The sequence below is a fragment of the Agelaius tricolor genome, unplaced genomic scaffold (genome assembly GCF_023055355.1).
Source record: "Agelaius tricolor isolate 1412-34295 unplaced genomic scaffold, bAgeTri1.0.p SCAF_71, whole genome shotgun sequence".
Lineage (NCBI taxonomy): Eukaryota > Metazoa > Chordata > Aves > Passeriformes > Icteridae > Agelaius > Agelaius tricolor.
Genome location: NW_027269331.1, coordinates 642,990 through 655,787, shown reverse-complemented (window position 1 = coordinate 655,787; position 12,798 = coordinate 642,990). Strand labels below are relative to the sequence as shown.

The window sequence follows — 12,798 nt, the reverse complement described above, 5'->3', positions numbered from 1 at the left end:
CAATGCCCTGCAGCCCTGGAGATGTTTGGGTGGTTGTGAGGGGATGGACAAAAAAATGACCTAAAGTAACCCCTGGAAAAACAAAAAAATTCTCAAATAACCTAGAGTAACCTTTGTGTCCTCAAATGACCCCTATGACCTGGAGTAACCCCAATTGTGACCTCTCATGACCCCTATGACCTGGAGTAACCTCGATTTTGACCCCAAATGACCTCCCATGACCCCTGTGACCTAAAGTAACCCGAGTAGGGACTTAAATGACTTTAAATAACCTGTGTTGGTTTGAAAATAATCCCAAATGTCCACTGGACTCAGGCACTGGCCCTAGAGGGCTGAACAGGCCTTGCTGACCCCCCTTGGCTCCCCAGTTCCCAAATAATCTCCTGGGAATGGGAATCACAGACACGAGCTGAGACAAGTCTTATTTAGGGCTTTATTTTGGTTTAATTAAGGGGAGGAAAGAAACCAAAGCACTTTGCCTTTGTTGGGCTGTTCTAGAGCCAGTTTGTGTTATGATGAGGAGTTGCTGATGGTGCAGGGCTGCTGTGGGGATTGGTACCTGCTGTTGTTCAGCCCTCAGCAGTCCCACAGCAGAGGCTGATCCGAGGGACCAGGCAGGGCACTCAGCTCTCTGATGGCTCCTGTCTGTGCAGCAGCAATGCCAAAAGCCCAGCGCTGTCCTTTGGGTCTCTGCAGCACTCACTGCTGAGCCGGTCTGTGCTGGGGCTGCAGAGCCTCTGGGCCAGCCACCACGGGCTGTTTGTGCCACTCCTTCCCAGGTAATTCCCTGCAGCTGCTGGGGTCCTCCTGTGAGCCCAGAAATGGAAATGGGACCCACTCCCACGCCCCTTGGTGGCATCAGGGGACGCCGAGGGCCAGTGTGCACCACAGCTGTCCCTCTGTGGGTCAGACGTGCCAGGCCATGGACCCACACAGCCCAGGAGATCCAATTCTCCTTCTCCTCCAGCTGGCTGGCAGCAGGGCCCCTCTAAGCCTGGTCAGGGTACAGCTGTCTCCTCCTGTAAATGTGCTCCTGAGAACAAGAACTGCTGCTTCAGGAGAACCAGTTGTGTTATCATTGCTATTCCAACAGGAACTGTGTCCACGAGGGGCTGGAGCAGCATTGATGAGCTTCTGGTGGTGGGAGTTCCTCTTCTCAGTTCAGCTCCCCAGGCTGCTGAGGAGGAGGGGGGTTCCCATCCCATGCTCCTGAAAGAGAAAACAGAAATCACCTTGTGGAGTGCATCCTCTCTGCCTGGCTGGGGGACACCTGCTCCTAATGCAGAGACTTGCTGGTTCTGCTGAGATGTGGTAAATCCCTTCCTGAAGTGGCAAATTCATTCCTCAAGTGCTAAATCCCTTCCTGGAGCTCCTCTCTCAGTTTCTGGTGGCCCTCTTCCATTTTCTCTTCCAAGCTCCAGCTGTGCTCAGCCAGCTTTGTTTCCATGGATGAGAGATGGGTGCATAACAGGGCAGTGTCCTTGTAAATTATTAATTTGTTGACCAGTGCTCCCGCCTTGTCCTCTCCTTCCCCCACTGCAGCATCTCCAGGTAACAGGAGGATCTCTGGTCCAAGCTGTGCAAATCCCATCCACATCTGCAGCGTGCACTGGACACCCTTGGGGCTCTTAGGGAAGAACAACCTCCTTGTTCCATTGTGCTCCCTCTACCCTGGTGCACCTGGAGGTTTTCTTTACAAAGCACTCGTCCCTTACACTCACCAGCAGTCACTGCCAGGGCCTGAGAGTTCCCTGGCTTCTTCTGATCCCTTGGTTCATGGCCACATCCCAGGAGAGGGATCCCGGCTGCCTGTCCCGAGTGCTGTCACTGGCCAGGGTGGCCTCGTTGGTCTGGGGGCCTCGCAGCCCGCCCAGGGACAGAGAGACAGGGCTGAGCTCTGGCTCTTCTGCTGGGTGTGGGGCTCCAGCCACCTCCTCAACAGTCTCTGTTTGGATGCATTTGCTCTGGGATTCCTTCTTCTGAACGGGGGCAGCTGCTGCTGGCTTGGGCTGCCCTGGCTGGGTGACGGTCTGTGTGGAAGCACTGGCTGCCCTTTGGGTTCCTCTTCTCTCCATGGCAGGCTGTGCAGACGTGGTGGCTGCTGATTCTGTCCTTCCCTCCTCCTCCTCATCCTCCTCAGGACGCTGCTGTACCACACGGGGTGTTTCTCTGTCTCTAAGCATGGTGCGGAGGGAGTACAGGGTGTAGAGGGTGCAGGCTACAGAGAGAAGACAAAGCAGAACTAACACCAAGACGATGATGCCATCTTTGACACCCAGAGGGAACTCAAAGTTTTCAAAAACTGCTCTGTCAAGTCTGAAAGTCAGGGAGAAACCACTCTCTGCTCTTTCCCCCAAGGGCTGGCTGTGATTGTTGAGGAGGATGCAGATGCAGCAGCCCTGACCAGGACAAGTGAACAAAAGTGAATTTCTGTTCCAAGTTATGTTCACTTCCCCAGAGGTTATCATGCAATAGATACAATAAATCAACAAACCAATTTCCATAGCATTCCCTGAGCTCAGGAGCAGCACTACAGCAGACAGGCAGCTCCCCATGTGTGGAAACAGACAGAGAGCAAGGTGTAAGAGCCGTGTAAGCACGGCGAGCACCACGGCGAACAGGAGGTTTCTGTGACACAAAATTGCAATTCTGACTTCTCTCAGGACTAGCTCCACATAGGGTGCCAAAATGTGCACCACAGTTTGACAGCAAACCAGTGGGAGATCCTGAGTCAGAACTACAATTTAATAGGAGAAATAAAACAAAGGCAGAAAGCACCAGCTTCGAGTGGCAGAGACAGAATACAACCTGGCACGCCGGTGGTCTGACCAAAGGCTGGCTGAGGCTCTCTGGGAGGGATGGACGTGGTTCTGTCGGAGCTGTGATCCTGCAGAAGGGCCTGATCCTCCTCTGAAGGTCCCCTGGTGATCCTGGACCTCTTCTCCTCTGGGAACTCCGCAGGCAAAAGGTTCCTGGCACTCCAAGTCCTGGCTTATATGCAGGTGGGACTGCTTGGCTCCTCCCCCTGGGCGGGGCATCTCGCCATGGGGTGACGTCACTTAGGAGCCATCCAGAGAGATTTTTGGGGGCCACCTGCACGGAAATATCCCGTGGACAGAGTTACTGGCGCTGAGTCATGGAGGAGAGAAAGAACACTGTCCCAGCTGTTTGAACAGCTCACGGAGATGGGGATGCATACTTTCAGTTTCATTTTCCATTCTCACCTAAGACATAACCACACCCAGGGACTGCAGTGACATCAGGAAACCACAAATGACATCATGAAACCCAAAAGGACCTCGGGAAACCCCTGTGACCTCGGGAAACCCCTGTGACCTCAGGAAACCCCTGTGACCTCAAGCAGCCCCCGGGATTCTGCACCCTCAGCTCCCAGGGAGGAGCAGCCTGCAGCAGCCCAGGCACCAGAAGCAGGCCCCAGATCCAGGCTGGCAGGGGCAGGGGTGCCAGGCAGGCTCTCCCACTGCTTCCCTCCCTGCCTGGTCCCTCCATCCATCGCTTCTTCTCCAGGAGCTGGCTCCTCAGCAGCAGGATCTGAGCCAGCCACGGAACTCACCTGGCTCGTGGCAGCCCCTCAGTTCTGCTGCACACAGTCAGTACCCAGAGTCCTAAACTGGGTTAAAAAAAACAAAGTAATTCATACTGTTCCACAGAGAAAAAGTGTAAAACATCTCAGTGGACACGAGACTGCTCATGTCTCAATTCTTCCTGGCCTCTCCCAGCCCTGTACAAGGTGTTTGAAGGGAATGGCAGCTGTGGATATAACACACAGAGTGCTCATTCCCATCCACACACATTCACCAGCAGTGCTTGAATCAAATGCACCTGCTCATCTTCCCCACCTCACTAAAGAACATCTGAACAACTGTTCCCCCTTTGGCACAAAATTCCCATCAGACAGAGAAGTTCCTGTGCCTGCCAGGAATACTTCTTGGCCCAGCAAGGGCTGCAGTGTGGTGAGCCCGGGTACAAGGGCAGATCCTGACACCCTGAACAATCCATTTCTAATGGTCTTTTTTACAAAAGGCACACTGACTCCTTCCCAGTCACTGTCCCGGTGGCTGCCTCCTTCCCTTTGCTCCTGGGGCTCCCTGTGCTTTTTCCCATGTAAAAACCTGTGGGGGTGTAAAAACTGCACCATTATCCTTGCCTGTACCCTCACCTTTTCATACATTCTTCCATGCCTTTCACAAACCTGGGATCCCTTTCTAAACAATTCCTGGCAGACTCAGCCACCTCTCCATCCCCTGCATGTGGGCTCTCACCCTCCCACAGCCACCAAACTCTCTGCAAACTCACTCACCTTCTCGAGGACCCCCAAAAATCCCTTTGTGTACCAGGCCAGGCCTTGGTGACACATTGTCTCTTACAGGGTACACAAAAAGTGGCCACTGTGCCATACAGGGCACACCATGGACAATGCCCTGCAGGCCTGGAGATGTTTGGTTGGTTCTTTGTGAGGGGATGGACAATGCCCTGCAGGCCTGGAGATGTTTGGTTGGTGGTTTGGATGGACAATGTCCTGCAGCCCTGGAGATGTTTGGTTGGTAGTTTGTGAAGGTTTGGACAATGCCCTGCAGGCCTGGAGATGTTTGGTTGGTGGTTTGCATGGACAATGCAGCCCATCCCCTAAACCCCTTCCCAGATTTCACAATCTCCTGTCACTGGTGGATCAAGTGCTAACCATGGAGCTCTCCCAAGGGTTAGCAGGAAATACCCAAGCACAGATTACTCACTGTGTATTTACTGCCCTAACAAGTGACTGAAAATCCACCCCTCCCTTTAAGGTACATTTGGGAACCTTTAAAATTGTGTGATTCTTTTATTTTATGGAATTCTTTTGTGTAATTCTTTTGGGTTTCTTTTGTTTGTTTTTCTTTTACTCCCTTTCAACACCTTCCCTGCAATCTGGTGTTTCTAATTTGTCTCTGAGGTTTGAGCCCCTGTGGAACAGGAGAAGGAGAGCTGAAAAGATCTCTTTAATGGGGTTTGATGCTGCCATGTTTCCCTACATAATTCATGTGGTGGCAAATGTATTTCCTAGAACTTCAGTGAGAAAACCTTGGTTAGTGTCAACAGTGACACTCCCAGGATGAGCACCAACATTCCAGAGTAAGAGAAGGAAGTTCAGAAAAAGAAATGCCCAGGGGCTGGTTCTAATGACCCTCTGTGTTCCATTTTATCTTTTCATCTTTTTTCTTTTTATCTTTTTCTATCTGCTTTGGCAGCATGTCCCCAAGGGACAGCCCATCCCAAATCCCTGCCCTGCAACAACACAACAATTCTCTCTTTCCCTACACACACTCAAACCTGACTGACAACAACATTCTCTGACAATATTCAGGCCTTGCTTTGTGCTTTTCACAGGATCCTTTCACTGATGTAATTAATTCTCTGCATCTGGCCAAAGATTGCATTTTTTATCTTCCCGAGCATTAACTTATCTATTAATATGTAAATGAGCAGTTTGTGGTTTTCTTGGAGCAGAAGAACTGGGCTTTTTAAACATTTTAATGCTAATTTCACCATGGTGGTCCCTTTCTGTGCTTCAAAAGTGTAAGTTTTGCTTACATTTCACTCCAGAAAGCCAAAATGAAAATCAGATTCCATTACAGCAGGGAGCACTGGCACTGGGCAGCCTCGTCCTGCCAGTGCCAGCAGGGAGCTGCTGGAGAACCAACAATAAATGTGCTGGAAGTGGGTGAATTTGGGGAGGTAGACCCTGAACTCTGTAAGGGAAAGAACAATGTGTGGGGTGGGAGTCAGAACGATCCAGCAAACAGTCACAGAATCACAGATCCCAGCCCTGGAAATGTCCAAGGCCGGGCTGGATGAGGTTTGGGGCAACCTGGGCTGGCAGAAGGTGTCCCTGCAAAGAACACACTTTTACACCTAAATTTCACTCCTACTTTGCCACTTGCACTCCAGGAAATACAAAGGGTAGATCCTTCTGTGTGTAAAACAAATAATAAAAAAAATTCCAAACAAATAAAAAATAGTTTCCCCATGTTTTAAGAGTCCTAGATAATCTAAACTCATTGTTGTGACTTTAGGAGCAGAAGAGTCTGGCCCACCAGGAGAGTTATAATTTAACAAGTTTAATTTCATCCACAGACACATCCAGCTTTGTTTGTCCTTCACCTCTTAGCCTGGAGGGGGACCGGGGCAGGATAACTCAAATTCTGCAGTTATTGTAAGAGAAACCACAGCTTTCAGTCCTGGATTAATAAACCACATCGCTGAGAGGAGAGTGATTAAACCCACTTCTTCCTTCTGCCCTGGGTATCTTCTCCTGGCAAGATGAGAAGCCTCAGCTTCTCCTTGTTTTACTCCTTTGGAATGTGATTTGGAGAACTGTTTACCCAGCATGGGAATTGGTTTTTATTAATAGTCAATCCCAGTCCAGCTGTGTCGGATTCTCTGAGTCTGTCACGGGTTTGTGTTATTCATTCTTGTCCAGACTTCTGATGTCTCCTTTCTCTTTCTTTAGTATAGTTTTAGTGTATAATTTTCTTTTAATATAATATCATAATACAATAAATCAGCCTTCTGAGAGCTTAAGAGTCAATATTCATCTCTCACCTCGTCCTGGGGACCCTCACAACACCCTAACACCTGGGCTGTCCTGTACACTTTGATTTCTGGAGCTGTGCTCTTTTCAGTGGCATTTCCCCAGCTGTCTTCTCCTTTATTTTCCTCTCCCCATCTGCTTTCCTCTGCCTTTCTTTCAGCCCTTTTCCAAATTCTGTTCTCCCAGGGCGATTCTGGTTTTCCTGTGAAGCCAGGTTGCCATTTGGCTCCTGCAGCTGCAGCAGGATGCACTCTGCTATTCCTTGGGTGCCTGGGAGAACAGGATGGGGAGCTACAGACTTTCCTCAAGTGTCCCAGGATAAAAATAATTTGCTTTTCACACAGTTGCCTTAAAAAATCGTAACTCACCAGGACAGGGGAACACAAACAAATGCATTTATTTGTGGCATAAAGGGGACAACAGGGAGGGACAGGATGGAAAAAAAAATAATAAAAGTAGATTTAGAATGGATACTAAGGAAGGAATTGTTCTCTGGCCCAGGGTGCCCAGAGCAGCTGTGGCTGCCCCTGGATCCCTGGCAGTGCCCAAGGCCAGGTTTGGTGGGGCTGGGAGCAGCCTGGGACAATGGGAGGTGTCCCTGCCCGTGTGTGGATGATCTTCAAGGTCTCTCCCAGCCCAAAGCCTGCTGTGGTTTTATGAGAGATCACTGGGCTGAAAGCTGCTGCTGGAGCTAAGCCCCTAAACAAAGGCAGAGTCAGTTTTCAGCCAGGTCAGCTGTACAAGGAGGCTCCCCTGTGCTTACACAAACACCAACACGGAGTGAAAACACCTCATTCAGCAGCAGCTGCTGGCTGGGAGAGCATCCAGAGCATCCTGCTGCACAGGCACCTCCAATTCCTGCAGCTGGGCATTCAGCACTGCAGAGATGGACACATGGAACGTGGCCAGGGAGTGCCTCACTTGGGAGGTTCTGGCATTAAACTGAGTGAAAAAGCAGGAGTGCTGGCAAATTAAATCGAATTTAAAAATTTTAAATTATATTTTAAAAATTAAAATTAAAATTAAAATTGAAATTAAATAAATTCAAATGAAAATTAAATCAAATTAAATATAGGGGGTTCTGAAGGCTGGGAATCAGAGTCTGGGACCTGAACCAAACTCGCTGACACCAAAGCGTGTAGAATTCTTTGCCACCACCATGAAATTTTTCAAATTGGCTTAAAATCGTATTTTAAACTCAAATGACTGACTTGGAGTTTTTGTATGTGTTCTGGATCCCAAAGTCCTTAGGTTCTTCTTCATGAATTTTGCATTAAATCATAAAAGCTGGAGTTATGTTTTAAGTTAGGAAGAACTTCAAAAGTTTGGATTCTTCCTTAATCCATTGACTCAAAGGATTTTAAGAACATCAAACACAGCTACACTTCCAACTAAATCCTAATAGCTGGCGTAATAAATTCATATATATATATGTATATATATGCATGTATATTTGCATATAGGCACATAAGTGGAATAAAAACCCTTATTCCCTTCCTTAAAGGAATTCCTGAGCCTGAATTCCTGTAGGCCATGGATGCCACCTCTGGCATAAACAACCCATGAATGTTTGCAACGCTTTGATCAGCTCTTGATCTCTTTGTTTATTTCTCCCAGGGCTCATCTGGGGTGGTTTTTGCCATTTTGTCCGGCACTGCTCGTGTCCAGCCAAGGGAGCAGAGGTTTAGCATTGGTTCCTGCTGCTCTGGAGCTCCAGGGAAATCAGAGGTGATTTCCCCAGGCCTTGCTCCTGGCTCCGGGGCTGCCACCAGGGCTTTTTCCCCACTGCTAATTGGGATGGGATGCCCCAGCCTGAGCCCGAGGCTGCTCTGAGGAGCTGCTGGCTCTGCACCTCGGTCCCTGCCCAGCTCTGCAATAGAAATTCTCAGTCTAAGCCCTACTTTAAGCTAATTTCCCCCGGGAACTGAAAACTCTGCAGCTCTGCTACCAAAAGGTGAAATATTGGGGAGGAATTAGGAGGCAGAAGGGCCTGTGCTAAAGCTCAGAGGAACGAGAGCTGCACTTGACAATTTTCCCTGTTCCAGTGCTTGTTAAGGATGGTATTTTTAGAGCTGGGAACACATCCCTGCTCCAAAGTTGTCCCATTTCCTCAGCTGCAGCTGTTTCCTTATGCTCTGCTTGTGCATGGCAGGACAGCCAGAGCTCCTAGCAAGTTTAATTCTCCGTGAAAATGTTTGGCTGAAATTTGTGTCCAGGGCCCTGTCAGCAGCACGACGACAACAAAACCCAGTTCTGCCTTAGTGACCTCCAAAAATTCCTGCAGCACAGAGAGCTCTGTTTTCTCTGTGAGCCCTTCCCCGTGCCCAAAGAATGAGGATGTTGGCATGAAATAAATAAATCTCCAGCCACAACAGGTTATTACCCAAGCCTGAGTGGGAGCTGGATGCCGTCTCTGGCCTGGCACTCAGCTTCCTCCATGAAAACCTGCTTTTCCTTTCCACTGGTGGACATAAAAAGGCACCCTATTTGTGGTGAAACAGCAATTTGTCACCAAAGGATCTCGAGTTTTCAGCCACGCCAAAAGGACGTGGAGAGCCAAAAAGGGGAACAAAAGGGGTTTGAGAGAGGATTCCAGAGGTGCAAGGGACACTCAGGAGCTGGATCTGCCAGACATCACTGCCCTTGGGGCTCAGAGCCTGGCTGGGCTCCCCAGCTCTGGGAATCTGGGGGTTTGGAACACCCCATCCCTGTTCCTTGGCTCCTAGGACCATGCAGATCTCAGCTCTGGGAATCTGGGGGTTTGGAACACCCCATCCCTGTTCCCTGGCTCCCAGGGCAGTGCAGACCTTGGGCTTTGGGAATTTTGGGAGTCTGGAACACCCCATCCCCGTTCCCCAGCTCCAGGGCAGTGCAGACCTTGGGCTTTGGGAATTTTGGGGGTTTGGAACACCCCATCCCTGTTCCCTGGCTCCTAGGACCATGCAGATCTCAGCTTTGGGAATTTTGGGGGTTTGGAACACCCCATCCCTGTTCCCCAGCTCCAGGGCAGTGCAGACCTTGGGCTTTGGGAATTTTGGGAGTCTGGAACACCCCATCCCTGTTCCCCAGCTCCAGGGCTGAGCAGAGGGAAGCTCAGCTCTCTGGAGCTGGGGTGGCAGGACAGGGTCACTGGGTAGGTCCTGCCAAGCTCACACTCATTTGTCAGGTGTGTGCCAGCACCTCTGCTGAGGATGAGACGTCCTCCTTTCCCATGAAAGCCAACTCCCGATCTGCAGTTCTGAGCGGGGATAATTGCTTCAGCAGCATTCCAAACCGGGCTGCAGTTATGGGGCGGGCACGCGTTAACAGCAGTGATTTAATTTGTGCGCCCATTTGTAACACAAGGAGAGAGCCTTTCAGGCATCACTGTAAGTGATATTTTTGCCCCTGATACATACTGGAGGCCACATTCACAAGAAATACTTGCATGAATAAAAGATGAGAGCGCCGGCTCCTCTGCCTCGCCAAACAAAGAAAACAAACATTGCCTTGGGGACACCGAGTACAAACAGATGCACGGAGGCTTGCCTTACCTGGGGAGGGGAGAGGAGCTGCCTGAAACAAACATTTAATTTGGGCAGAACTGCCAGAATTCTGACACTAAGTGGTCTTGAACATCAGCTAATCAAAATAGCTGCTAACCAGCTCGGGAGAGGAACGTGTAATTAGCAGCATAATGAAATTTGCACTCTAGGCTTCCGCCTCCTCTCTCCTTCGGAGGAATAAAGGCCTCCAGTGGTCAGTGACATCTGTTTTTTTTAAGAGATGGGAGTTCTCAAAGGTGCTGGAGTCACTTGTACAGAGAATCACAGTGATGGATGTGCTTCTGTCCCCCAGAAACAAAAGCAGTGCCTGCTTCCCCCAGACCACAGCTGGAAATGCTCTGGCTCAATTCCCCCTGAGTGTGGGGCTCGAGCCCACTGCGGTTTCGTGCTTTCTGACCTATATGCAGGTTTTCTCTTCCCAAAACAAGTTCCCAGGTAGTTTTTTGTGAATCTGATATAACTGCCCTGATATCACACTGATATTAATCTGATATCACACTAATACTGGGATAACTCCCCTGATGTCACACTGATATTAATCTAACTCCCCTGATATCACACTGATATTAATCTGATATAACTGCCCTGATATCACACTGATATTAATCTGATATAACTCCCCTGATATCACACTGATATTAATCTGATATCACACTAATACTGGGATAACTCCCCTGATGTCACACTGATATTAATCTGATATCACACTGATATTGGGATAACTGCCCTGACATTGCACTGATATAACTCTCCTGATATCACATGATATTAATCTGATATAACTCCCTGATATCACATGATATTAATCTAACTGCCCTGATATCACATGATATTTATCTGATATTAATCTAAAATTAATCTGAAATTAATCTGAAATTAATCTGAAATTAATCTGATATAACTCCCTGATATCACACTGATATAACTGCCCTGATATCACATTATATTAATCTGATATCACATTGATATTGGGATAACTCCCCTGATGTCACACTGATACTAATCTCCTATAACTCCCTGATATCACACTGATTTAACTGCCCTGATATCACATGATATTAATCTGATATAACTGCCCTGATGTCACACTGATATTAATCTGGTATCACACTGATACTGGGATAACTCCCTGCACTCTGAGCTGCCTCCTTTGCCCAACACCTGCTCCTCCTGGGCTCAGTGGCAGTTTCAGAGAAGAAGAGCTGTTGCCTGGGTCTCACCTGGCTGCTGGAGGGCCCCCTTTGGAGGTTCTGGATGGAGACCTCAGCTCCAAGGCAGGAAAATGGCCAGTGCATCAATGACTGGCCACGTTCCCCACTCCAGAGCCTGGAGCAACGAGTCATTAACCCAAGCGTGTAATCAACTTGGACCAGGGACACACTGCATTGACACTGGTTATGGAATGAAAACCCCAAACAACACCAGCCAAGGAACAAAAATCTCCCAAATAAATGAAATAAAGCAGAATGCAGCCCACTTCACTCCAAGGATAGCCAGTGCTCTGCCAGTGACCCACAGGCAGCCCTGGTGGCAGAAATAAATCAGATGAGTGCAGAAATAATATCAGATGAGTGCAGCATCCCCCTGGCACAGGGCACCTGCTCTGCACTGCGAGGAGAGCCAGGAATAACCATTTTGACTGGAGCATGCATGGAAAACTCTGCATTCTGAGCAGGAGCCTTGGATCTCCTGTTTCCAGGGAAGCACGGAGGGAGAACATCTCCCCTCAGGTGGGAGGTGCAGCTCTGCATCTGCAGGGAGAGCAGAATGGGGCAGAGTCCCTTGTTCTGGGTTCCTTGTCCTAACTGGCCTCTGAGGATGGACCTCAATTGATAATTCCCTACTTTTCCCCCACTGGGAGTCCCATGTTGTACCATCCAGCACTGCCCTAGTGAGTGCACGAAGCAGATTTTGGAAAACCTGGCAAAGGGAACTTTTTGAAAAGCTCAGGAGAGGGTGTGATGGACGAGAGAACCCAGAGATACCCAAAGTGGGTGAGCATTTGTGTTTGTGCTGCATTCCAGGGGAACTGGACACAACAGCTATGGAAGGAAAAGGGTAAGTGTGGCTTGGAAATGCAGCCAGCTTTCCAAAGAAATCCTGAGAATTGTCTGGGAGGCCACCCTGGAACACGCTGGGGGATGCCTGAGGCTCCCCCTCTGCCCTGGCATCTGTGTTCAGAACAAGCTTGGGCCAGGGGGACAGGAGGTGGCCAAAGCCTCCACAAAAGGGAATTTTCTTCCCCAGGAATGGCCTTTCTTTGCCTTCTAGCCATTTAAACCTGGGAGCACTCAGCAGAACCGGCCCAAATGTCCCCACCTGTCCCTGGAATTACTGGGGAGGTGAGCTGCTCTCTCTCACAAGTGCTGCCCCAAACCCTCACCACACACTGCTCACCCTTCCCTTTTTGGCCAAGGCCAGAGTAAAAGCCCTGTAATCTCTGTGTCAGCACCCAGAGCACTGAGCACACACCACTGAAATTGCATCACACAGAGGGAGCAACAACTGCTGCTGCTGGAGGGAAGCAGGAATTGATGAGAATTGTTCTGATATTACCCATGTAATTACTGTATACCAGCTCTTTTTCATTATTATTATTTACATAGTCATATTATATGCAAAACAAGTGAGGAAGAGTAAAAATAAATTTGGACATGAAGTCTG

General features: G+C 49.1%; 1 protein-coding gene across 2 annotated transcripts in view; it reads right to left on the bottom strand.

Annotated features, from left to right (window-relative positions):
- Positions 1 to 419: 419 nt before the first annotated feature.
- LOC139585286 (uncharacterized) overlaps positions 420 to 12,798 on the bottom strand; it is a 445,268-nt gene continuing 432,889 nt past the window's right edge. For both annotated transcript variants that reach the window (XR_011677015.1, XM_071417911.1), the window contains one exon: positions 420 to 1,209. The gene's annotated coding sequence lies outside the window, so the exon portion shown is untranslated. The remainder of the gene's footprint in view (positions 1,210 to 12,798) is intronic.